Source organism: Pelodiscus sinensis, chromosome 24 (genome assembly GCF_049634645.1).
Source record: "Pelodiscus sinensis isolate JC-2024 chromosome 24, ASM4963464v1, whole genome shotgun sequence".
NCBI classification, from domain to species: domain Eukaryota; kingdom Metazoa; phylum Chordata; order Testudines; family Trionychidae; genus Pelodiscus; species Pelodiscus sinensis.
In genome coordinates this window covers 16505130-16530815 of record NC_134734.1, presented here as the reverse complement: position 1 = coordinate 16530815, position 25686 = coordinate 16505130, and the positions used below count along the sequence as shown (strand labels likewise).

At 50.7% G+C, this 25686-nt stretch overlaps 1 pseudogene; it reads left to right on the top strand.

The window, feature by feature from the left end:
- The first annotated feature begins 7673 nt into the window (after positions 1-7673).
- LOC142819718 (lamin-A-like) lies at positions 7674-18950 on the top strand (annotated as a pseudogene).
- Positions 18951-25686: the final 6736 nt, after the last annotated feature.

Below are 25686 nucleotides of genomic sequence, written 5' to 3'. Positions count from 1 at the left end.
CCTGCACTTGGGATGGAAGAATCCCAAGCATAGTTACAGGCTAGGGACCAACCAGCTAAGTAGTAGTTCTGCAGAAAAGGACTTGAGGCTTACACTGGATGAGAAGCTGGATATGAGTCAACAGTGTGCCCTTGTAGCCAAGAAGGCTAATGGCATATTAGGTTGTATTAAGAGGAGCACTGCCAGCAGATCCAGAGATGTCATTATTCCCCTTTATTCAGCTATGGTGAGGCCACATCTGGAGTAATGTGTCCAGTTCTGGGCCCCCCACTACAAAAAGGATGTGGACGCATTGGAGAGGGTCCAGCAGAGGGCAACCAAAATGATTAGGGGGCTGGAGCATATGACCTATGAGGAAAGGCTGAGGGAGTTAGGTCTGTTTAGTCTGCAGAAGCGAAGAGTGGGAGCGGGTGGGGGGGAGGGGGAAGGGCGGGGATTTGATAGCAGCCTTCAACTTCCTGAAGGGGGGTTCCAAAGAGGATGGAGAGAGGCTGTTCTCAGCAGTGACAGATGGCAGAACAAGGAGCAATGGTCTCAAGTTGTGGTGGGAGAGGTCCAGGTTGGATATTAGGAAAAACTATTTCACTAGGAGGGTGGTGAAGCACTGGAATGGGTTACCTAGGGAAGTGGTGGAGTCTCCATCCCTAGAGGTGTTTAAGTCTTGGCTTGACAAAGCCCTGGCCGGGTTGATTTAGTTGGAATTGGTCCTGCCTAGAGCAGGGGGTTGGACTTGATGACCTCCTGAGGTCTCTTTCAGCTCTATGGTTCTATGATTCAGGCTGAATGCTTTTGGGGTTTCTGGCTTCCCAAGAAAAGGTAGAACTTTGTGAGGGAAGCAGATGCTCTCAGTCAAAAATGGTTGGGAATGCAAGTTTGTGCTGAACAGAGTTTGACAGAAAATCTTCAACCATCCCTACTTCCTGCACCAAATTCAGGCCTAAACAACCTGTTCCTCTCTCTCCCTGGGCTCCTCTCTAACCCTCCCTGTGTTGTCCAAGTCATACAATAACTGTAAGGTAAACTGAGGCAGTCAGGGTATTTCGCTAAGAACCCCTGTTCAAATTTTGAAGTCTTATATAGGCCTCTAACTTTGAAACCTGTAAACCTCACAGACAGACAGCTAGCCTGAGGAGAGAGACCTTGGGGAGGCACAGTCGCCCTGGCAACAACATTCCAAGGGGCCACACCAGCTGATACCAAAACATCTTGAGGTCCCTTCCAGTCCCTTCCCTTTGTAGACTGGGCCAAATGTCAGAAATACCTCTCCTTTCGTAATCCCTCTTATTCCTCATGGAATGAGGAATATAGGGGTTATCAAAAGAACATGTTTGCTCTTCCTCTAAAAAAAGCAGAAGAACAAATGCATCTCTGGACCCGGAAGAGTTTTTCCAGGATACCTCTGGAATCCCAGAAAAACTCCTGCATTCTAGCCATACCCTCACTGGGTTGAGACAGGATATGTGGGCTCTGGGGTGGGAATGAGGGATTTGGGTGTGGGAAGGAGTGAGAGGTGCAAGCTCTGGGAGAGAATTTGGATGCAGGTGGAGGTGGAGAAGGGGATGCTGGCTCAGGGAGGGGGCTCCAGGCTGGGGAGTGTTGGGGTCAGGTGGAGGGTTGGGGTACTGAGCAAGCCACAGGCTTGTGGATGTGAGGGTGCAGAAGTTTGGGTTGAAGGATGGGAGGGGCTCAGGGCAGGGAGGTTAGGAGTATGATGGGCTCAGGACACAGATTTGTGGAGTGTGGAGGGTGTAGGAGTGATGTGGCAGAAAACTGAGGATGTGGGGGTGCAGGAGTTTGGCGATCTGAGAGGCTCAGGACAAGGGGTTCCAGTGTATAAGAGGCTGAAATCTAGGGTCTGTGGGAGGGGGATGCAGGAGTGTTATGATGCTGCAGACAGATGGGGGTTTATTGGCCAGGTTTCATTTTTAAATAAAATGTCAAACACAAAAAGTTTCAGCATTGTTTTTATTTATGAGAAGGGCTGGGAACCTGTTTTGAGTGAGGGGTCACTGACCCATGGAAAAGTCTGTTGTGGCTACACAAGGGAGATGCAAAAAAACTCCTCCAAAGCCTCACTAATGTGTCCCCAACTGTGCTGGTGGGAGCAAGGGACATGGTACTGGGGAAGGGTGCTAGTGGGTGCTGGGGCAGGGGACAGGGTTCTGTGGCAAGGGGCAAGGGACAGGATGCCAGTGGGGACAGGAAATAGGGTGCCAGTGGGGGCAGAGTGCCAGTGGGAACATGGCGCAGGGAGATGGCTGTGGCAAGGAATCCTCGGCATGTGCCTTCCCCCTAGCCCTCGCTCTGCCTCTCCTCTTCCCCCTCCTCCTGTCACCCCCCCCCCCCCCAGAGGAAGGAAGCTCCTGCTAGAACCTCCTCCTGGGACTCCTCCCCCCTCCCTGCAGAGAAGGAAAGCCCTGGTGTGTGCCTCTTCCCCCGGAGGGAAGCCCTAGCATGGGCATCCCACCAGACTCTGCCTCCACAGAAGAGGAAAGCCGTGGCGCACACCTCCCCCCAGATTCCTACGTACTCCCCCACAGAGGAGGGAAGCTCCGGTGTGCGCCTCTTCCCCGGAAGGAAGCCTTAGTTCATGCCTCCTACTGGGACTCCTCTCACCTCCCCCTCAAAGGAGGGAAGCCCCAGTATGTGCCTTTCCCTGGGACTCCTACCTCCTGGCGTGCCACAGACCTGGAGGAGAGGAGCAGCCAGCGCATTTCCGGAAACCCCAGCAGTGGCGCGCAGCTGCCGGACTTCCATCCACCCCGCGGGAAGCTGATACTACCTCCATTGCCAGAGGTAGGTAGTGGGGCTTATTGGGGGTGGGGGGAATTTGGGGGGCCCTGAACGCTCATTCCAATCGACGGATTGGTGACCACGGCCCTATCCTTCCCTGGCTATGTCTAGACCAGTGTTTCTCAAACTGTGCAGCGCAGCGCCCCAGAGCTTCGCGAGACATCTCCAGGGGCTCTGCGAGGTCTAATGCAGCCAACATCGATAGGTACAACACATACAATCGGTGGACCGCTGGGGCTCCACATAAATTTTTATGCATGCAAAGGGCTCTGGAGCCCAAAAAGTTTGAGAACCGCTGGTCTAGGCTATACCTCTGTCGACCAAGAGATGTAGATTAGGTGCATTGAAATTGCTAACAAAGCGGGGATTTAAATATCCCACGCTTCATTAGCATAAATATAGCTGGTGCTTCTTTTGACACAGAGTTTTGTTGACAAAAAACGGCAGTCTAGACACGGATCTGTCGATAATAAACCCTTTTGACAGATTCTGTAAACCTCATTTTTGAGGTATACAGGATCTGCCGAAAAAGGGTTTGTCGACAGATCCGTGTCTAGACTGCCATTTTTTTTGGACAAAACTCAATGTTGAAAAAAGTGGTGGCCATGTTTATGCTAATGAAGCATGGGATATTTAAATCCCTGCTTCATTAGCAATTTCAACGTGCCTAATCTCTGTCGACAGAGGTGTAGTCTAGACATAGCCGCCTGAGTGAGTAAAGAAGAATGTCTGAGGTGGACACCAGAGCAGGGAAAACGCTGAGATAAACAGCCATAGAAAACATCAGGGAGCACACACGGCCCCAAGAAGTCCAAAGACTCAGAAGCTGCATGTGGCTGATCCAAAAAGGAGAGAGGGACAGACACAGTTGGTTGACCATCAAGTGGAGCCTCCCAGAACCCCTCTGCTTGGATCACCTGGCCAGCGGGCCAGCTTAAGAGTTAACTTGGGAAGATCAGACAACACGAACTGCCTTCTGCTCACCTTATAATCCAGCCTGGGACTGTAAGTTTTTCCACCCCGCCCTCCACTCCAGCCCAATCCCAGCAGCTTTATTGGCTGGCACCGGCTCCCCCGACTATATCTGGCGCTGGGCATTCTGCGTTGGTGCACACGGTGCCCAGCCTTCTCCCTGGGTCCTAGCGCCCGCCGGATCTAGCCCTGCCATTTGGGAGCATGCCCGGCAGAGACGCTGTGGTGAATCATGTATGAAAATTTTTCTCCTAAGGACTGGTACTGGGCCACAGACTACACTTTGCCCATAAGGATGTTGATTTCTAATACTCATCAGCTGGTGCTTGGCTCATGCCCATTGGCAGGAGGTTTTATGTCCCTTATAAATGTTTACGGTAGGTAATGTAATTGCCAATTCTTGTTACTACACCTATAAATGTCTCCTTTTGCTTTGCATCCAGCTGAGCTTTCTGATTCATGCCTTGTGGCAAAGGGTTGCCAAACTCGGCTATCTCTTGTGCAGATTAACTTTTCTCCTCTGCTAGATAAAAATAGGAGTCCAGGAGAATTCAAAGGGGTCATTCGTTTCACTCCTCGACCTAGTAATTTAGATCAAATGCTGTAGGGCCAAGATCTGCTGGATAAGATGAAATATTTACCAAAGTACAGGCTGCCATGTAAGAGTTCCTCCAAGGCAAGGATCCCTCTCCAGAGCTGATGCTTGAAGAGGAGGCTACTCACTAAGCCAGGTGAAAGTAAAAACCCTATAGTGGCATCTCTCCAGAGACCCCTAATCATTCATTTGGATGCACTTGAACAAGGAGATATTCCCCAGTGAGGTTACGATCAATGTACAAGAGAAGAGACTTAAAACAGAGGTAGACAGGTGGGGAAATACAAAGAAATGGGAAGACCTGGTTGATCAGACTGATAACTAGGCAATAATACTAATATTACTGTTAATAATCCCTGGAACAAAGGCAGAAATCCTCCAAGGGAAACTGACCCTTTCCATCCTAATAATCCAGGTAACTGCAAAAGCCATAAGAAGGGAACAAATCAGAGAATGACGTTGGGGTTCATAGTTACCTCTGTGCTTCTATGAAGAGAGGTAAACCAACCCCATCAGAACACACCAGGAGGCACCTCCTTTCTGGGAATTTTGTCCATCCCAGACCCCCCTCTCCCGAAATGCTGAAAACTAGAAATGTTCAAGACCAAAGCCTGCTGATATTTTAGGCTGAAAACATTCGGATTTTTGGAGGGTGCTATCGATGTTCTCTAACCAACAGTCAAAACTTTTTGAGAGAAACAGATGTTCTCTATGAAGCATTTCCCACAACATGAAATTTAAGTTTGCTCTGAAAGAAATGTGACAGGAAATTTTTGGCCATTCCTGCTTCCCACGCCAGTGAGGGCTCATTCATAGCGCTGGACAAATGGTTCCTCTCTCCCTAGGATCATTCTGTAACCCTGTCTGCTTTTTCCAAGCCCACCTACGGATGGTCTAGATGATATTGGGTCCTGTTGTGAGTGCAGGGGACTGGACTTGATGCCCTCTTGAGATTCTTCCCAGTCTTATGATTCTATACAGTCATCCAGCCTTTTTGCATCTGCCTACCTGTTCTATCCTCACACCACCTTTCATGATGACTCACACACCTGAAATTCCTTCTCTGCTTGATCTGCCATGTCTCTCGCCTCATTTCCTCCAAATGTTCCATCAGATCTTTAATCCTTAGTGTCCTCCAATATCCAGAGAAGTGCTACTTTAAAATAACTCCACTCAAACAGGAGAAAGGAGTAAAGAACAGTAGAAGGCAACAAGAGAAAATATTTGGTGGGCCATCGCTGCTATATTTATCTGCACCTCTGAAGGTGCCAATGATCACAGCTCCCATTAACCACGGATCACCTTTCCCAGCCAATGGGAGAAGCAGGAAGCCCCGCGGCCCAGAACGCCGCTTCCTGCAGCTCCCATTAGTCAGAAACATCAATCTTTGGCCAAGGGGAGCTGTGATTGCTCCATACCTGAGGCAGTGCAGGTAAATAAAGTAGTGGGGGCCGGCCAGGGGCTAACCCTAGTAGTCTGGATCTGTCTTGCTGGCTGGTATTTGCCCACCCCTGGATTAGGCCCCAGTCCCACAAAGAATTTAAGCAAAGGCTTAACTATAAAACTTGGTCTCTTTCACCTACAGAAGTTGGTAGAAGAAAGACTATTCCCTCATGCACCTTGTCTCTTTAAAGTGAATGGGACCTTGGATCCCATTGGCTTGAATGGGAGCAGGAGCCAGCTGTAAAACAGCTGGCAAAGCCATCAGCTGTTTACAATTATTGGCTGTGTCATGCCTAATCATTAACCAAAGTGAAAGTCATTTTCAGTGCCAAACACACACTGATAAGGATGTTACTCCTTTGTTTCTCTTGGGAAGAGGTGTAATCAAAATAATTCTGGCAGCACATCAAAAGTTATCTAGAAATGCTCGTACTCCTACCTGCGGCTCCAGGGTTCAATGCTATGGGATGACTTTTGGATATATGCTGTTTATTGGCTGTGATCTATTGATAACACTTGCACCCATCAAATGCATGGCCATAGCATGACCTCTGTGTAGATAAGCTGTAAATCCCACTTCAGGCACTTTTACTACAGAGGTGGTGTGGTGTGATGTGGTGTGGTCTGGTCTCTAGAACACTGACATGGTTCTTTGGAGACATGGGTTTACTTCCTGGCTTAAGCCACTTTCCTCCCTCTGGACTAGTATAACTTTTGCAAAGTGCAGGTCTACTGGTGAAAGGTGCTAGGGGTTGTTATTTACTCTATTGCTCTGGAACAAGAGGGGCACTTTGCAGTTCCGTGTATACCTCTTCCAAAGTAACATAAATGACACTATGGGTCTGTCTCCTGTAGACAACCACCTAACCTCAGGATGATTCTTACCAACAACCACCGGACATACAACACTAATACCAACCCTGGAACTTTCCCTTGCAACAAGCCCCGTTGCCAGCTTTGTCCACATATTTACTCTGCTGACACCAGCATTGGACCTAACCATTTCATTTATAAGATCGAGAACACATATTCCTGCTCATCCAGAAATATAATTTATACTGTCATGTGCCAACAGTGTCCGTCTGCTATGTATATTGGGCAAACTTCTCAGACACTTCCCCAAAGAATCAATGCACACAAAACAGACATCAGACAGTTTCACAAAGAAAAAACAGTTTCTTGCCATTTCAATCCGAATGAGCATTATCTTAACAACCTGATTACCTGCATCCTGCTTCAAAGAGATTTTAACACAAGTCTTCAAAGAGAAGCCTCTGAACTGTCATTCATGCTTTAATTTAACACTTTACAAATGGACCTTAATAAAGATGCTAATTATCTTACCCATTACAAAGATAGCTTCCTCAATTATCACTCCTAATATCATTATATCATAGACATTAACCTCCCTCCTCATCCCCCCTCAGTTCTAAAATCTGATTTGTCTATTTTATATGTGTTCCCTTTTTTTTGATTGTATCCCTTTGGTATATATGGTCATGCCAATTTTCTTCCACAATTTGATCTGAGGAAGTGGGTCTGGCCCACGAAAACTCATCACCTAATAAACCATCTTGCTAGTCTTTACAGTGCTGCATAGCCCTGTCTTTTGTTTCAGCCAGACCAGACTAACACGGCTACATCTGTATTTCTCTAAGCAGAGCCTGTTCCTCCTAGAGCCAATCAAAGCGGGGGCTTGGCCCTCTTTTGCATAGCCACGCCCAATCGCCACACCTGTTCCCCAGGGCTGAGATATAGGTGAGTGGCTCAGGCTGTAAGTACCAGCAAGGCAGAAGTGAGGCACAGAGCTCTGAGCATCTGAGTCACTGGTCCCTGGGCTTGCATCTCTCCCTGGCTGTTGTCAACTGCTATGGCTTCCCGATGTTGCCAGTCACCCTGCAACACCTGCCAGCGGTGCAAGGAGGACCTGCAAGAGCTCAACAAACGGCTGAAGGCACAGTAAGCTCTGGGCTAGGGCATGGGCAGGGGCCACAAAATCACTGTCATACTAAGCCATGGTGACAGCATTGAGAAGAGAGTCACAAATATCCCGAGGCTGCAGGCTGGCTGAGGGGACAATTCTTGGCTTTCCCCCTTGCTGAAATCAGTTGCACCCTGGCCAGTGCTTGTGGTCAACATTGTGTGTTCCAGAGTTGGCTCCATCCTTCTAATGGAAGGCTATATTCATATTAAATGTGAATTGGGTAAATTTGATAGAAACTTAATTTAGTTGGATAATTTTTTATTTTAATTGTATTGTAAGTCATTCTTAAACAAAATTCTGCATTAATAATTCAGAATTTTCATTTGTATTTGTCTCCTCCCCCTCCTGCCTCACTCTCTCTTTCTTCTCCTCCTGCCTCACTCTCTCTTTCTTCTCCTCCTTAGTCCTCCCCCTCCTGCCTCTTACTTGCAGAGTGCAAATGGCCGTTTGGGCCCCACGCACCATCCCGGCTGAGCGGTGCAGATCTCATTTAAGTGCCATGGTGGGAGGCGAAGGGGGGCGGGGCAGTGATGTACACAGCTAGGGGGCGGAACCTGAAGCCTCTGTCACACCCTTCACCTTCTGCCTTTGGCTGTGTACATCATCGCCCCGCCCCCCTTCGCCTCCCGCTGTGGCTTTCGGCTGAGTTCTGCACTGCTCAGCCAGGCTGCCATATGGGAGCAAGCAGCTCAAGCAGCCGTTTGGGCACCGTGCGGTGTCTCAACACAGGGCTCGGGACACCCGCCCCGCTCACCCTGCCCTATATCCACCGCTGATCACAATACATGTTTATGTGCACCGATGCATGCGCGATTCTGCACCACCAGTCGAAACAAAAAGCCTACCTATGGGGCTTTTTCTAATCTGCTGGAGGCATTGGAACCTCTCCTGAGCAGCCACACAAGCGCTCTGCTTACAGGGAACACTGAGAGGGACAATCTCTCCGTGCTTTGTTCTGTTCTGTTCAGGGCCTAGCACCATAGAATCCTGGTCCATGACTGGGATACCTAGATGCTAGGGCAATGCAGTGATGTACTTCATAGTCCTAGCCTGTAACCCCATTATTCATCATAGAATCATAGACTCCTAGGGCTGGAAGAGACCTCAGGAGTCATGGAGTCCAGCTCTCTACCCAAAGCTGGACCAACCCAACTAAACCATCCCAGCCAGGGCTTTGTCAAGCTGAGACTTAAAAACCTCTAGAGATGGAGATTCCACCCCTTCCCTAGGGAACCCATCCCAGTGCTTCCCCATCCTCCTGGTGAAATAGTTTTTCCTAATATCTAACCTTGACCTCCCACACTGCAATTGAAACCATTGCTTCTTGTCCTGCCATCACTATTGAGAACAGCCTCTCTCCATCCTTTCTGGAACCTCCCTTCAGGAAGTTGAATGCTACTATCAGATCCCCCCTCACTCTTCTCGTCTGCAGCCTAAACACGCCCAAATCCCTCAGCCTCTGCTCATAAGCCATGTGATGAGGCTGAAGGATTTGTACATGGGTGTGATAGTCCATGCGAAGCATTGGCTTGTAAGGTATCTGAGCAATAGGATGAAACTCCTTGTTCTGGCCTATGGGCATATGAAATTATTATATTTTTCTATTGGCTGTTACGGAACTACGGTGTGAGTCTGACAGCCACCCACAATTAGCTCTCCAGTGGCAACAAAGGGAGCAATCCACACTAAGGTGGACTTTAAACAATTCTCACCAGCTGTAGTAAATATGAGATGTACGATGTAATTAGAGAGAGCTGGGCCAGCACCACACAGTGGGGATTGCTTATCTCGGTGACTCAGTAAGGCACATCAGGAAATGCATAGGCCAGTGCCTTTCCAGGAGCAGGAAATGAGAGTGTAAAATAAGGGACGGTGACATCACCAAACGGCGTCTTTCTTCTCCCTCTCCTACAATGAAGACTATAAGCACTGACTTCCCTTCCAGCCAGAAAAGTCCCATCCACAGGATGGTTTGGGGTGGCCTCCTCAGGCCCCATTCTTTGGGGGAGCTTCTATGGATGGCGATGGAAGCCTGCAGACCCAAGGGTGGCCTGTAGTATTACTGGGGTGAGGTGCTGGCATGGAGGCAGCAGGAGTCGCCCCCACCTGCACTCACCTGGCAACCTACGTGGGCTGGAAGTGCTAGTGGGTAAGGGTGGTCACCGAATCGCCAGTGAACAGGAGGCGCTGGGAGGCAGGCAGAGCTTCACTGTGGTGGGTGCCAAGCACCTGCAAATTTTCCCCAGTGGGTGCTTCAGCCCCAGAGCATCCACCAAGTTGGCACCTGTGATGATGTCAACAAAGAATTCTGAGTGTAGAGGTTGTCGATGCCCTGCCAGCTCTGTGGGAGGCCACTACCCAGAGGAGACAAAGGCTTTGAATGGGGAGATAGATCCCCAGCTGAGAAGGGAATTCAGTCTCTGTATGAAAAGCTGCAACTTGCCTGTAATAGCCAGTGGGGTGACAAAAATTGTTTGATTAAAATATTGCTCCATCAGAGAAAGTTTGGGATTGAGGGCGCAGGTTTACTTTGATCACCGGAGCGGTTTGCTGACTGTGTTCCAGGAATGCCAAGAAGGAAGAACACATGCAGGCCACCCAGAGGCGCGCCAAGGACCTGGAGACCAAGCTCAACTCAAAGGAAGCTGCACTCTCCACCGCCCTGGAGGAGAAGAGGAACCTGGAGAATGAAAACCAGGACCTGAGGTCTCAAGCATCCAGGGTGAGCAGCAGGCCCTGACGCCTGCCCCTCTGCAGTGCCAGAGATGATGGCATTCCCCAGACTTGTCCTCCCACACCTGCCGAGAACACCCCTTTGCTTCCGAGTCGCACGCAGCTCTGGGCAGTGCCTAGTCCCAGCTAGGTCTGAGCTAGGGAGTACCCTCCAGGCAGGAGGGTGATGGGAAGGGGACCCCTAACCATCACCTGAGGGAGGCGCGGTCCCAGGGTGTGGCTGTTGTTGGGGGGAGTTGGGGAGGCTGCAGTTGTAGACCTGCTGCTGTTGCTGACTTGCGAGCTCTGGTGTTGCTTTGCTGAGGGGAGGGGCGAGGTGGGAGCCTTGGTCCCCTCCTCCTGCTGAGGGGGATGACAGCGGCTGACCCATGGACTGGCTCTGCTGACTGCTGGCTGTGGTCCCTTTTGCTGCCTGGGCAAATTAGGAAAGGCCCTGCCAGGTCCTGTCCGGCATCCCAAATAAGCCTGGGGCTGCACGATTTGGAAGGTCCTTTCCTGGGCAGCTGTCAGTCTGGTGCAGGGGAGAGCCACTCACCTGCGGGAGGTGGAGGTGAGTGGGTGTGACTGGCATGAGTTCTCTATTGAGGAGAATTGATGGGTTTAGCTCTGACACCATTAATGCAGATGAGGTGGTGAATATGAATACCATGCAAATAGAACAATTGCAATTTGCATAACATCTCCAGAGGTGCAGGGCTCAGCAGCCGCCTGCCTAGGCACCTCGCTGGAGAACCCTCCAGCTCGGTCTGAGACTCTCCGCCTGGCTGCGCTCACATCCCCCTCTCCCCTCCCCAGCTAGAAGCCACCCTGTGCGAGGTGAAGAAACAGCTGCAGGACGAGACGTGGAGGAGGAAGATCGCTGAGAACCAGCTGCAGACGCTGCAGGAGGAACTCGACGACTGTCAGAACATAGAGAGGAAGGTGAGCGCTCCCTTGGAGCAACGCCCTCTTTCCCCTGCTACAGACCCTCGGTGCAGCCTTGTACACTTGTCACCCCCTCACCATCACAGAGGCGGGTCACGCCAGTGTCCACAGCAATCGAGAACAATTGAGGGGCCCTGTCAGTGACAGGGGATCCATTTAGCTCCATTCACAACCCCTGCCCCCACTTCCGGGGAGATGGGGAAATTTCGCACCTCGGGGCAGCTTAGCTCCACCGCACAAAGCCCCCTTAGAGACAGCAGCAGGTTGACAGAGGAATTGTTCGCTCAGCTGTGCTGCTGGAGCAGTTCAAGTGCAGAAAAGCTCTGAGCCTCCACCCCTAGGGGCAGGTAAGTTCTGCCTGGAGAAATTCCCTTCTGAGCCTGGCTCATCCCAGTTCCCTGCTGGGAGAGTGCGGTCCCACCCTGGAGGCTGACAGCTGCCTCTGTGTGAAATCAACCAGTCAAGCTGAGCTGCCACTAAAGCAGGGCACTGAAAGTGTGTGTGGGGAGGGGAGGAGGCTCTTCCATCTCTTTGGGCCCTGCTTTCCCCACCTGTGAAATGCAGAGAAGCAGCCTCCTCTGTAGCTAGCGGCTGCCACTGTCTCCTGTGAGGGGCTAGGAAGAGCTCACCCTCATGGGGACCCGGGACCAGCCTCTCCCTGGGCCATTGGCTCCCCCCCCCCCCCACTGGGGCATGCGTAGACCCTGTCCCTCTGCATCCCCTGCCTGGCCCTAGGGCTGCAGCTGGAGAATGCTAAGCAGTAGGCAGAGAGGAACAGCAACATGGTGGGGGCCGCCCACGAGGAACTGCAGCAGTCGAGGATCCGCATCGACAGCCTGTCTAGAGAGGGGCCAGGCCCAGAGCGCTGATTCTGGGTCTGGTAGCATCTAGTGATATTAGAACGTGGGTAATTGTGGGCAAGTGTAACCGCTGAGTTTTTCAGCAGTTACACGCACCTGCAGCCGGCTCCCTGGGAGCTGATGTGCTTGGCTCCCTGGGAGCTGGTGTGCACCACTCCCGGAGAGCCGGGTGCCAGGCTGCGCTGCTACTTCGGAATCGGAGGCAGCAGCATGGGGCAGAAAGCGGCTCCCCGGGAGCAGGCAGAAGCCCGTGTGTAACAATGAACATTAACCACTAAAAGGAGGCTTCTCGGTTAACTGTTTACCCGGTTAAATATTCACATCCCTTGTAGCATCCCAACGGTGGGAGACCCTGCAGGGCTCAGTTCTCTGTGGGGAGCTGTTGTGTCAAGGGCTGTTCATGTCAGCGGAGGAGCTGACCCTGACTGTCCAGCTCCGATCCCACCCCGATGGCTCTAGGCTGCTCCCGGTTCCGTAGGGGCCTCTTGTCCACCTCCACTCGAGCTGCAGCTTGACGTATGTATAAGGGCCACACGCTGGCGGGACCTTGCCGGGCAGGCCAGACCCCAGACAGGCTTAGGACCAACAGTTCCTCACAGACCCACTGAAGCGAAAGGCCACCACAGACCAGGTCTAATAACAGCCCAGGGCAAGCTGCGTAATGGCTCAGTGGCCCTGGAGATTCACCCCAAGGAAATGGGGGTGTCTGTGACTAGGGTGCCCATAGCCCTGGTAGCCAGGGGCACCCTCTGCTGCTTGTGCTCTGCCTCACCCCCTCCCTCTGGTGTGTCCCCTCTGCTCCCAGATGGCTGCCATGGAGTCAAATCTGCGGGACCTGGAGAACACGCTGGCCCGGGAACGGGATACCAGCCGCCGCATCCTGGCCGACAAGGAGCGGGAGATAGTGGACATGCGAGACAGGAATCAGGATGAGTACCGGGAGCTGAAGGACATCATACAGGCCCTGGAAATGGAGATCCATGCCTACCACAAGATCCTGGACAGCGAGGACGAGAAGTGGGTGCAGAAACAGGCTCCTTCATGGGCTGATAGAGGAGCCTGCTGGGGATGTGGCCGAGAGAGGGGCCTGATGGGCAGGAGCATGTGCCAATGGGGGCAGAGCCAGGAAAGGACCCCCCTGATTTGGGGGCTGGGAACACAGGGCTGATCTGACCCAAATGTGAAGGGGGTGGGTGCCGCAGCAATGGGCCGATTGGGGTGGGATATGGACCCAGGCTGCTCACTTGGGTCCCGCCTGCCCCTTTGGCCCAGCCTGTTAGGGTACGTCTAAACTACATGCCTCTGTCGACGGAGGCATGTAGATTAGACAGATCGGCAGAGGGAAATGAAGCCGCAATTAAAATAATCGCGGCTTCATTTAAATTTAAATGGCTGCCCCGCTTTGCCGATCAGCTGTTTGTCGGCAGATCGGGGCAGTCTGGACGCGACGCGCCGACAAAGAAGCCTTTCTTGATCGGCACAGGTATGCCTCGTCCAGACTGCCCCGACAAACAACTGATCGGCAGAGCGGGGCAGCCATTTAAATTTAAATGAAGCCGCGATTATTTTAATCGTGGCTTCATTTCCCTCTGCCGATCTGTCTAATCTACATGCCTCCGTCCACGGAGGCATGTAGTTTAGACACACCCTTAGAGACAGCAGCTAATCCCAACACCTGTCTCTCCCGTCCCTGGCTTTTCACCACCATCAGAGCCTCCCATTTTCTGGGGTGTGTTTTTGCAGAGCCCGGCTCCAGACGGGATTTAGGGTGTAGGCAAAGGAAGAGGGCAGGTCTGGAAGCTGAAATGGGCAACTAGGCTGGTGGCTCGGAGCAGGACGAGGTTGGCTAGTCTGAACAGGTATAGAGACAGGCCCTTGGGCAGCTGCTTATAGCCCCACAGGGGTGCCGAGGTCTGAGAAGGGCAGCTGGTTGGTGCCTGCCGCTCCGGTCAGTGATGGTCGTAAACCCCCGGAGGTGTGTGGAGCTGACGGCCCTGGAAGCTGAATACCCTCTCAGGGGTACAGGCAGAGTTTGGACGGGTTGCGTCTCCTGCCCTGCTAATGGGACGCCCAGCTCCCTGCGGGGAGCCCGCCCTCGGCCACCACGGACTGTTCAACTTTGCTGAGAGTGTGGGTGCGATGTTGAGATGGAGACGTGTCCTCCAGGGAGAGTGGCCTCTGCCCGCAGGTCATCAATCAGCCATGAAATTGAGTCCCCTCTGCGCCTAATCAGGCCTTGGTCGGCCAGCACCTAGAGCAGAGCTGGGAAAGATGCGGCCCAGGAGCCAGATCCAACCCGCCTACCACTTTGATCCAGTCCACGGGCCACATCTGGCTGCTTTCTAATTCTGTCCTGCTGCCCGAGCCACCAAATTTCGAGGCAATGGCTCAGGCAGCAAGAGCCTCTCTAAATGTCTCCAGGATCCTGGTCACGGTGCTAGCCTTGCAGGGGCTGGAGCCACAATCTTTTAAAATAGCGTCAGCAAACCCGTGTGGCTACCAGGAAGCCCAGTAGCAGCAGGGCTGGGAGCCACAAGCCCTTTCCTCTCTGGGGAGAGGCTAGTCCCCAACTCTGCCCCTTCCACCCAAAGCCCCACGACTTCCATGGGGTGAGAGGTAGAGCTGGACCGGGAGCAGTACCAAAATTCATTGTGGCCTCCCAGCAAAAATTATTGCTCACCTCTGGCTTAGGGGGTTCAGGCCTTGAGTCCAGCCCACAGTCACCTCCTTTTGCTCTCTCCCCAGGCTGAGATACCCTCCATGCTACAGCTTCCGGAAGAGAAGCTCCGAGATCCATGTGGGAGGCAGCACCAAGAGGAGGATGGAGAACATTCTGGAGGATGAGGAGCCCTGGCCGAGCTCCTCCCACCATGTCAGGAGGAGCAGAGGCCGTGTGGCCGTGGAAGAGGTTGATTTGGAAGGGAAATTTGTCCGTCTCAGGAACAAGTCCAGTGAGGTAGATTTCCTGGTGGAGATGCTGGTCGTGCATGAGCACGGTCAGGATGGGTCTGTGGCTGAAAGGGAAACTGCGTTGCTCTTGGAATGTCCTTCCCATTAGGTCCATCCTAAACCCACTGTGCAGACATAAGGGGCTTCCATTTTTAGGAGAGACTTTGAGCCAATTCCTGTAAATCAGTGTTGCTCTGTAGCAGTGTTTTGACTATCCTGAAGGGTACTTGAGAGACGTTTGGGGAGGTATGTCAACACAACTGACATTTGGAGAAAATTGAATTTTGGATTTAAGTTTTACAGTGTTTTATTATTTTTGTACTTTTTAGACCCACACATTTCATCACCCATATGGCTACAATTAAGGGCTACGTCTAGACTGGCATGATTTTCCAGAAATGCTTTTAATGGAAAAGTTTTCCATTAAAAGCATTTTCGGAAAAGAGCATCTAGATTGGCAGGACGCTTTTCCGCAAAAGCACTTTTAGCGGAAAAGAGTCCGTGGCCAATCTAGACGTGCTTTTCTGCAAAAAAGCCCCGATCGCCATTTTCGCGATCGGGGCTTTTTTGCGGAAAAGAAATCTCTGCTGTCTACACTGGCCCTTTTGCGCAAAAGTCTTTCGGAAAAAGACTTTTCCCCGACCGGGAGCAGCATAGTTTTTCCGCAAAAAGCACTGGTTTCTTACAGTAGGAAGTCAGTGCTTTTGCGGAAATTCAAGCAGCCAGTGTAGACAGCTGGCAAGTTTTTCCGGAAAAGCAGCTGATTTTCCAGAAAAACTGGCCAGTCTAGTCACAGCCAAGTAGTTTAAACAAATGTGTTGCAATGGTAGAAAAAAAATTGTGTGTCTGAAAACTGTAGGTACTGGGGTACTTTTAATTTATATTTTTAAAGGAATACTTTATAAAAAAGGTTGAGAAACACTGTTCTATAGGAATCAATGGGCCAGATCCACAGCTAAGTTAAACCATCTCCATGCAATTCCAGTCAGTGGATCTGCGCTCATTTACAGCTAGCCCCAGAGCAATGTGGACACCCGGAAATCCTATGGATCTTTTTGACTGAATTTTGTATTGAGGCAATAGCACGTTGCCTCCCCGCTTTCCCCTGCAGTTCTAAGTGCAGATGGTGGCTCTTCAATTCCTGTCCCCAAACTTCTGCTGTTTCTGTGAGCTGTTACACCGTGGCTGTGTCCCACCCCAGAGGTGGATGCATTTCAACAGCTGCTGTAGTTGCTGTTGTATGCGGCTTGTAAACTGCTTTGGAAGTTCTAGAATGAAAGCCACCGTAGACACGTAACTGATTTTGTTCAGTCTGCCACTCACTCCCAAGATCTGCTAGAATCAAGCAAAGTTCTCGTAGGTCTTAATATTAAGGCAGCGTGTAGACTGGCATGATTTTCCGCAAATGCTTTTAACAGAAAAGTTTTTCCATTAAAAGCGTTTGTGGAAAAGATTGTCTAGATTGGCACGGATGCTTTTGCGCAAACAGTGCTTTTATGTAAAATCATCCGTGGCCAATATAGACGCGGTTTTGCGCAAGTAATCTCCGGTGGCCATTTTCGTCATCGGGGCTTTTTTGCACAAAACAGTTCTTACCTGTCTACACTGGCCCTCTTGCCCCTCTTCCCAAGTGGGAGCGTCAGTGTTTTGCGCAAGAACACTGACGATCATACATTAGATCATCAGTGTTCTTGCGCAAATTCAAGCAGCCAGTGTAGATACCTGGCAAGTTTGCTTTTGTACAAAAACTTGCCAGTCTAGACGCAGCCTAAGTGAATTGAGTTGGAGCACAGCTGTGACTCCTTCAGAAACAGGCCTAGTGGTAGCAATTTCTAGCTTTTATGTAGCACTTTTCATCAGTGCATCTCAAAGTGCGTGACAAGGAAGTTCAATATCATCCCCATTTTACAGATGGGGAAACTGAGGCACAGACCAGGGACATGGATTGCCCAAGGTCTCCCAGCAGACTAGTGTCAGAGCTAGGAATAAAACCCAGAACCTCCCAAGTCCCTGTCCAGTACTTTGTCCACTAGGCTGTGCTGACTACAAACTGCTTTGAGCCTCTCAAGACCACACTATACTGGCTGCTGAAACTGCGCAGAGTGAGAGATGCCCCTGTCCCCAAATCATTGTGTCTCTAGAGAAGACAGATAAAGGGTTGGGATAGGGCTACAAGCACAAGGTGGGGAACCTGAGGCCAGGGGAGGTGAAGTGACCTGCAGAAGGTGAACGGGTCTATGGCAGGGCCCCTTGACCTCAGGACTTGTAGCCAAGAGAACGCAAAACTGGAACAATCTTGAGGGCTGGTTTCTCACAGCTGCTGCCTTCTGTGTCGCAGGATGAGGATCTGGGGAACTGGCAGATCAAGCATAAGAATGAAGACGAGGCCCCCATCACCTACCGCTTCCCTTCCAGTTACGCCCTGAAGGCCGGCGAGGAGGTCACGGTAGGTGGCAGACGGCTCTTGCGTGGGCTAGGGAAGGGTGAATGCCGTGGGGAATTGGTCTGTTCTTCCTTAGGGATGTAAAATCCCATTTAATTGGTGAACTGGGATGTTTAATGGGGGGAGGGAAAAGGGGGTGAGCTGGAGTGGCCCCTCCCATCCCAGGCAGGGCTGCTCTGGCCAGGCTTTATTAAGGGTGATGTTTACCAGTTATCCTTTCACATCTCCATGGGCGTTGGGTAACGTAGGCACGGGATGGCATTGCCTTTCCAAAACTGTCCACACTGCTCAGCCTCCTGGGACGGCCTGGCGCTGTGCCGAGCAGCAGCCTGGTGGCCGGGGAAGGTTGGGTCCCTGCCCAGCAGGAGAGTTGGGGTTGGCTGGGACGTGGCTGGAGGCATTGTCTCAGGGGAAAGGAGTGTGACTTCAGGGAGAAGGGGCAGAGCTTCGGTTTGCCTTCACCAGTTGGGCCTTTATCTCTCACCCATCCACTTCCCTTTTCACATTTCTCTCCCTGTTCTGAAGAGCAGAGCAAACCCAGCCCCTCTGACCCACACGCACCTTCTATCCAGGCCCCTACTTAGAGTGGCCATAGGGTTCCCCCTTGGGGACAGGGCAAGATCTCAGCTCCTGATCTTGCTGAGATACAAAGCCCAGATATGGAGGAGGGAGGTGATCTCCACAGGCAGGAAAGGCCAACCCTGCCCCATAGCAGCAGTGGCTCTTCTGGGGTTCCTTCCATTTGGGGCTGAAGCGATGCCGAGTTTTAACATCTTAAGCTCTAAGCCACCTCTGCTGGACAGGGACAGCCCCCAGTGGGCAGTGAGGGGTTGGTTGCTCTGGCAGTGGGAGGTGCTACCGATCTCTGTGTTTCCTCTTTAGATCTGGGCTGCCTGTGCCACCAACAACCCTCCCACGGACATTTTGTGGAAGGACAAAAGCTCCTGGGGCTCTGGAGACAGGGTGCACACTGTCCTGATCGACTCCAGTGGAGAGGTGAGGCTCCTGCCCTGGTCCGCTGGGCAATCCAGGTCTGGGGGCTGCATGCTCCGGCTGGGTGCAAGAGAGGAGGCCCGTGGGATGGAGGCCGGTGAGGTGTTGTCGCTGTCTGTGGGCCAGGAGACACTGGGCTGGGCTGTTATCTGAGCTTTAGAGCAAAGGGGGATCTCTGCAGGAGACCTGACTTTGCCCTCCCTCCCTCTCGCCCAGGAGGTGGCCACGAGGAAAATGGTGCGTACAATGATCGGCGATTAGGATGGCGTAGGCAGCACCTCCCACCGTGTAAGTGCCATGCTGTCAACGACAGGCCGCGGGATCTAGTGGGTAGGGAGCTAGAGTGAGCCGGTTCTGCCCAAGGCCTCCCCGCAGCTGAAGGCAAGTGCTCTCCAGCTGATAGAATTGCCCACTGGTGCCGCACCTCCCGGGATCTGCCCCGCAGGGAGCGGATTAATAGTATTCTAATGCTAATTAATGCTAATTCTTCCATTAATGCTCATTAGTTAACAGTATCTGAGTATTGTAGATCATGCTTTGTAGTAATATGTAGCATTAGTTTCTTTGATTAGTACAATTCTAATCACTCAGTGGTATTATTCTAATATACTCAACATTTTGATAAGGCTCCAACTATTTCATATGATAGATACATCATCTATAAAATGGGGGAATGAGATGATATAATCATTTATGACTATAGAGCGCTTTGAGACACGGATGAAAAGCACTAATTATTGTGATTAATTATTTGTATTACAATAGCACCAGAAGCACTCACTCATGAATCAGGTGCTCGGTGCTGTACAAATTCAAAACAAAAAGATTGCTCCCTGCCCCAAAGGATCACAATTTAAAATGCGAACTGAAGAATTTATCACACTTACAAGATTATTTCAGTACTCTAGTACTAAGTACTTAGCAACAGATTTTCTTGATGACTATTGCTGTTCCGCTGTAATTTAAGCAAATAAATTAAGATTTATTTATTTTCTCTTTTCTACCTCCAGGGTCTGTAAAATTGCAGCATCATGCAACTAGCAGAGCGCGCTCAGGTTTACAACTTCAAATTTTTTAAAAAAATCTAAAACCAAAGAGGTCTCAGAATCATGGTTACCACAAAAAAGGAAAAAAGACTGTAGTTTAATATGTATCTTTAGATACATATCTATATATATTTGCCAAAGCTTTTTAAAAAGTGCTAGCAGCTGCCAAGGCATCAGAGTTCAGCAATGACTGTTGTTTGCCAGCAGGGGCCCTGTTGCTATCACAGCCAGGCCATGCCCTTACACTTAGACCCTACGGCAAAGCTCACTTGAAGTCAGTTGAAACAAAATACAGCACTATGTAGCACTTTAAAGACTAACAAGATGGTTTATTAGATGATGAGCTTTCGTGGGCCAGACCCACTTCCTCAGATCAAATAGTGGAAGAAAATAGTCACAACCATATATACCAAAGGATACAGTTAAAAAAATGAACACACATGAAAAGGACACATATGAAGTTAGTGAGCTTGGTTCAGGGCCAGAATCCTTTAGTAGGAGGATCAGATCATCGGGCCCATTTCTCATCTACCCCAAGGCCTTTTTACGTCGCGCTCAGAATTAAAAGTGGCCTTAAAGTGGACAGGACTGTAACTGAAGAGCACGGCAACAAAGAGAAACCTGATTCTCCCTGACAGCACCATGTCAGCTTCAGATGCTGTTTAATCACCCGGAAGCATTAGTTTACGCTCTCCCCTTTTGTCCCATTTCCTCTGTTTCACTGCCATTCCCTGCTAGCTGCTGCACTGCCATAGCCGGGGGGACACTGTAGGGGTCAGTTCTTGTACTGTACTTGTGGGTGAAGCAAAATACAGGACTATGTAACATTCTAAAGACTAACAAGATGGTTTATTAGATGATGAGCTTTCGTGGGCCAGACCCACTTCCTCAGATCAAATAGTGGAAGAAAATAGTCACAACCATATATACCAAAGGATACAATTAAAAAAAAAGAACAAATATGAAAAGGACAAATCAAATTTCAGAACAGAAAGGTATGCGGGGGAGGGCGGGAGGTAAATGTCTGTGAGCTTTTTGCTTCAGCTACACCAGACTAACACGGCTACATTTCTATCACTATTGTACTTCTAGGGTTACTCAAGGACACTTTCTCTCTCTCTCTCTCTGGCAGTCAAGTCGGGCCTTAGCGAGTGGTGCTGATTGGTTATGCTTAATGAGAAAGGGAGAGGAAGGAGGAGCTCTGTTTAGAGAGCCAGGTAGCCTGGGGATCCAAGGATGGAGCTATCAGGGAAACAAGACAGTTTCTGAATGTGCTTGTTTTGATGCCAGCCTTGAACAAAGTGATCTTTAAGGTCACTAAGGCTGTGTCCAGACTCAGGGGTTTTTTCGGGAAAAGTAGCCTTTTCCCGAAAAAACTTCCCCTGCATCCAGACTCAAGCCGCGTTCTTTCGAAATAATTTCGAAAGAACGCGGCTTTTCTTTCGATGGCGGTAAACCTCGTTTCACGAGGAAGAACGCCTTCTTTCGAAAGTTCCTCTTTCGAAAGAAGGCGTTCTTCAATGTAAATAGGGCTTCCTCGAAAGAGAGCATCCAGACTCGCTGGGTGCTCTCTTTCGAAAAAGCGGATTGCTCTTTCGAAAGATCCGCCTGCAGTCTAGACGCGATCTTTCGAAAGAGGCTCTTTCGAAAGATGCTTTCGAAAGAGCCTCTTTCGAAAGAAGCCTGCAGTCTAGACATAGCCTAAGAGGCTGAGCAAAGCAGATTGGGTTGAGGGTGTTAACGTGGGCTTCTTTATTAATGTTAGACCTTGTTAGTAATCAGTTAAGTTGAAATGGTTTAAGTTGTTTGTGGGTTCGCCATTTTGTTTTGTTTAGAACAACAGGTGAGCCTCCATTTTGATTAGTGTACTTCCTTGCTTATGGAGAAGGCAGGAAAACAGGAAAACAGAGGGAAAGTGCTGCTAGGCAACAGGAGTGCTTAATTAGGGGGTGCTCAGAGTGCTTGGGGCTCTCTTCCTCCACCTTGTTCACAGACGGGGTGCAACAAGTGCTGCTCGGAGAACTGGTCACTAGCTTGGAGTGTCAGTTGTGAGTAAGGTGGTAACATCAGACGGGGTATTTGATTATTGGGGAGCACACTTGTACGTGCAGATCATCACACCCCCATGATGGTGCAAAGGGGTCAGGGTAGGTTCTGAGGTAGGACCTAGCCTGAGTAGGGTTGCCACGTGTCCAGTTTTGAACCGGACACACCAGTATTTGAGCTTTCTGATTGGGAATCAAGTTGAGACAATAGAATGTCTGTTATTTTCTACATAAGATGTAACGTAGATTGTGATGTCATGTCAGGTGTCCAGTATTTTTGTTGAAACCATCTGGCAACCCTAAGCCCCTACTGTCATTGAGTCGCTCCCAATCCCTGTCATTTGGAGAGGAGACTTGAAGTCAGCTTTCCTTGGAGCTGGGTAAAACGAGGCCTAACATCAGCTTCCCTCCTCTGTGTGCCTCGTGCAGTTTTCAGACCCAGTTATTCTGTCCTTCTCTAGTCCTTTTTACCTTCCCTATTCTATAGACAGTAAATTTAGTTTCCTTTATAATTTTGTGTGTGGACTCCTCATTTGGTGCCCTGATAGATGGGAGAAAGAGTATGTTTACACTAGAAAGTTAATTCGAACTAACAGCCATTAGTTCGAATTAATTTTCATAGGCACTACACATACAAACCGCTAGTTCGAACTTAATTCGAACTAGCGGAGAGCTTAATTCGAACTAGGTAAACCTCATTCTATGAGTACTAATGCCTAGTTTGAATTAAGTAGTTCGAATTAAGGGTTGTGTAGCCACTTAATTCGAACTAGTTAGAGGCTAGCCCTTCCCAGCTTGCCCTGGTGGCCACTCTGAGCCAAACTTTTCGGCCCCCCTACCGGCCCCGGAGCCCTTAAAGGCTGCAGTGTTTGTACCAGTTGCAAGCCTGCCAGCACCCAGCCAGTAGACTCTGCACCTGGCAAGGCACGAGCCAGCCACCCGCTGCGACCTAGCCCTCCGCCTCTTCCCGGGACCAGGTTGGCGGCTCCCAGGAGGTGGGCGCCCACCTGGTCTAATGTGGAGATCGTGGACCTCATCGTGGGGTGAGGCCTCCAACGTCCACGACCTCAGCACTAGACACAGGAATGCAGCTGTCTTGGGCAGGATAGCTACCAGCCTGGCCACCAAAGACCACATGAGAAACCAGGAGCAGGTCTGCATAAAAATCTGTACCTGCTCCTGGTTGGTCCAGTGAGACCCCCTGACCCTGAGCCCTGAGCTTAGAACAGAAGAACGGCCATACTGGGTCAGACCAAAGGTCCATCTAGCCCAGTAGCCTGTCTGCCGACAGTGGCCAGCACCAGGTACCCCAGAGGGGATGGACTGAAGACAATGACCAAGCAATTTGTCTCGTGCCATCCATCTCCAGCCTTCCACAAACGGAGGTCAGGGACACCATTCCTACCCCCTGGCTAATAGCACTCCATGGACCCAACCTCCATGAATTTATCTAACTTATCTGTTATAATCCTAGCCTTCACAGCCTCCTGTAGCAATGAGTTCCACAGGTTGACTATGTGCTGTGTGAAGAAGAACTTTCGCTTATTAGTTTTAATCCTGCTGTCCATTCATTTCATTTGGTGTCCTCTAGTCCTTCTATTATGGGAACTAATGAAGAACTTTTCTTTATTCACCCTCTCCACACCACTCATGCTTTTATAGACCTCTATCATATCCCCCCTCAGTCTTCTCTTTTCTAGGCTGAAAAGTCCCAGTCTCTTTAGCCTCTCTTCATACGGGACCCGTTCTAAACCCCTGATCATTGTAGTTGCTCTTTTTTGAACCCTTTCCAGGGCCAAAATATCTTTTTGAGGTGAGGAAACCACATCTGTACACAGTACTGAAGATATTGCATACCATAGTTTGATACTTCCCCTCCTCCTTCTTCCCCTGGCTTCCCCCTTCCAGCTCCCTCCTCCCAGGTTTCCCCTCTCCCACCCTCTCTCTTCCCCTCTCCCACCTCCTTTTCCCAGTCTCCCCAGAGGTTAACCCCCTCGCCCCCAGTTTTGTTAAATAAAGAGAGTTTATATTTTTGAACACACGTGTCCTTTATTTTTTACATCAGGAAGGGGGGGCTAGGGAAGGGTAAGTGGAAGGAGGTGAGGGAGGAATGGGGTACGAGCCCCCGATAGGGAGGACTGGGGTGGCTCTGCAGGCTCCTTGGGGTGGAAGCTCTCCTGCAGGGCCTCCTGGATCCTGACAGCCCCCTGATTGATCCCCCTCCAGATGGCAGCCTGTGGCAAGTGCAGCCGGGCTGATGGCCGAGTGCTGGGATGTGCTGAGAGCACTCAGGGCACTCCAAGCCAGGACTGCTTTTTTGTCCCTCATTGAGGTAGACAAGCAAGCGGGGAACCCTGAGAACTGTCTGTCCGGGGTGGGGGTTGGGTCCCTTTAAGCACAGCCCTCGGCTAGCCTGAGGCAGCAGCTCCACGCTCTAAGTCCTAACCTGATGCTCTGCCAGCACTGCTTCTGGCCAGCCTTAACTTCAATACAGGATCCACTCAATGTGGACATGCTAGTTCAAATTAGAAAAACGCTAATTCAAATTAGTTTTTAGGTCTAGATGCACTAATTCGAATTAGCTTATTTTGAATTAACTAATTCGAACTAAGTTAATTTGAATTAGTGTCATAGTGTAGACATACCCCCAGGAGTGAGAACCAAATAAATGCTCAGGTGGATCTCTCTGGAGTCCTCCTTCCTTTTACAAGGGGGCTTGTTCTTAGTTATCTTGAGCCAAGTCCTCGGCTGGCGTGAAACCTGCCCTAACAAAACTTGCGAACACCAGCTGATGCTCTGGCTCCGCATGCTTATGGCTGCACTAGCTGCTTTTCCACTGTGGGTCTGACCCTGTGACCCAGTGGGAGTTTGGGGGACACCCAGGTAGCAGGATCAGAACCCAAGTCCTCTAAGGTCATGGTCATCGACCCGTCGACTGCGAACAATGAGTTGATCAGGAGGGCTCAACCAGTTGATCAGGTGGCATCCGGAGCCCTCCCATTTCTCCCCACACCCAACAAGCCCCACTACCTACCTCCAGCAACAATGGGGGTAGTGCTGGCTTCCTGTAGGATGAAAGGAAGTCCGGCAGCTGTGTGCCACTTCCTGGGTTTCAGGAAGTATGTTGGCTTCTCTCTGTCCCCCAAACAGCCGGCGTGTTACCAGAACCCAGGTCTATGGCACACCAGGGAATTGCTGGGGGAAGGTAGGAGTCCCTGGAAAAGGCGCATACCGGGGCTTTCTTCCTCTGCGGAGAGCGGGGGAATCCTCAGAGGAGGCGCATGCTGGGGCTTCTTTCCTCTGCGGGGGTAGGGAAGAGGGAGTCCCTGGAGGATGCATGCGCCAGGGCTTCCCTTCTCTGGCGTGGGCGAGGAGTCCCGGGTGGAGGCGCATGCCGGGACCTCCCTCCTCTGTGGAGGAGGAGGGAGAAGGAGGACATCCCTGGAGGAGGCACATGCCAGGGCTTCCCTCCTCTGGCGGCGGGGGCGGGGGGGAAGGAGTCCAGGGAGGAGGCATAGGCTGGGGACTCACTGTCTCCTGCACCCACCAAGACTCTGCTCCCACTGGCACCCTGTCCCCTACCCCAGCACCCACTAGCACCCTTCTGCAGTACCATGTCTCCTGCTCCTAACAGCGCAGTTGGGGGGCTACATTAGTGAGGTTTGGGGTGGGAGGTTGAAGGAGGGTTTTTTTGCATCTCACTTGTGTGGCACCAACTGACTTTTCTTTGGGTCAATGTCCCTTGACTAAAAATAGGTTCTCCACCCTTATTGTAAATAAAGACAACGTTGAAACATCTTGTCTGTGTCTACACTGGGCCACTTATTCCGTAAAATCAGCCGCTTTTCCGGAATAAGCTGCGAGCTGTCTACACTGGCCCCTTGAATTTCCGGAAAAGCACTGACG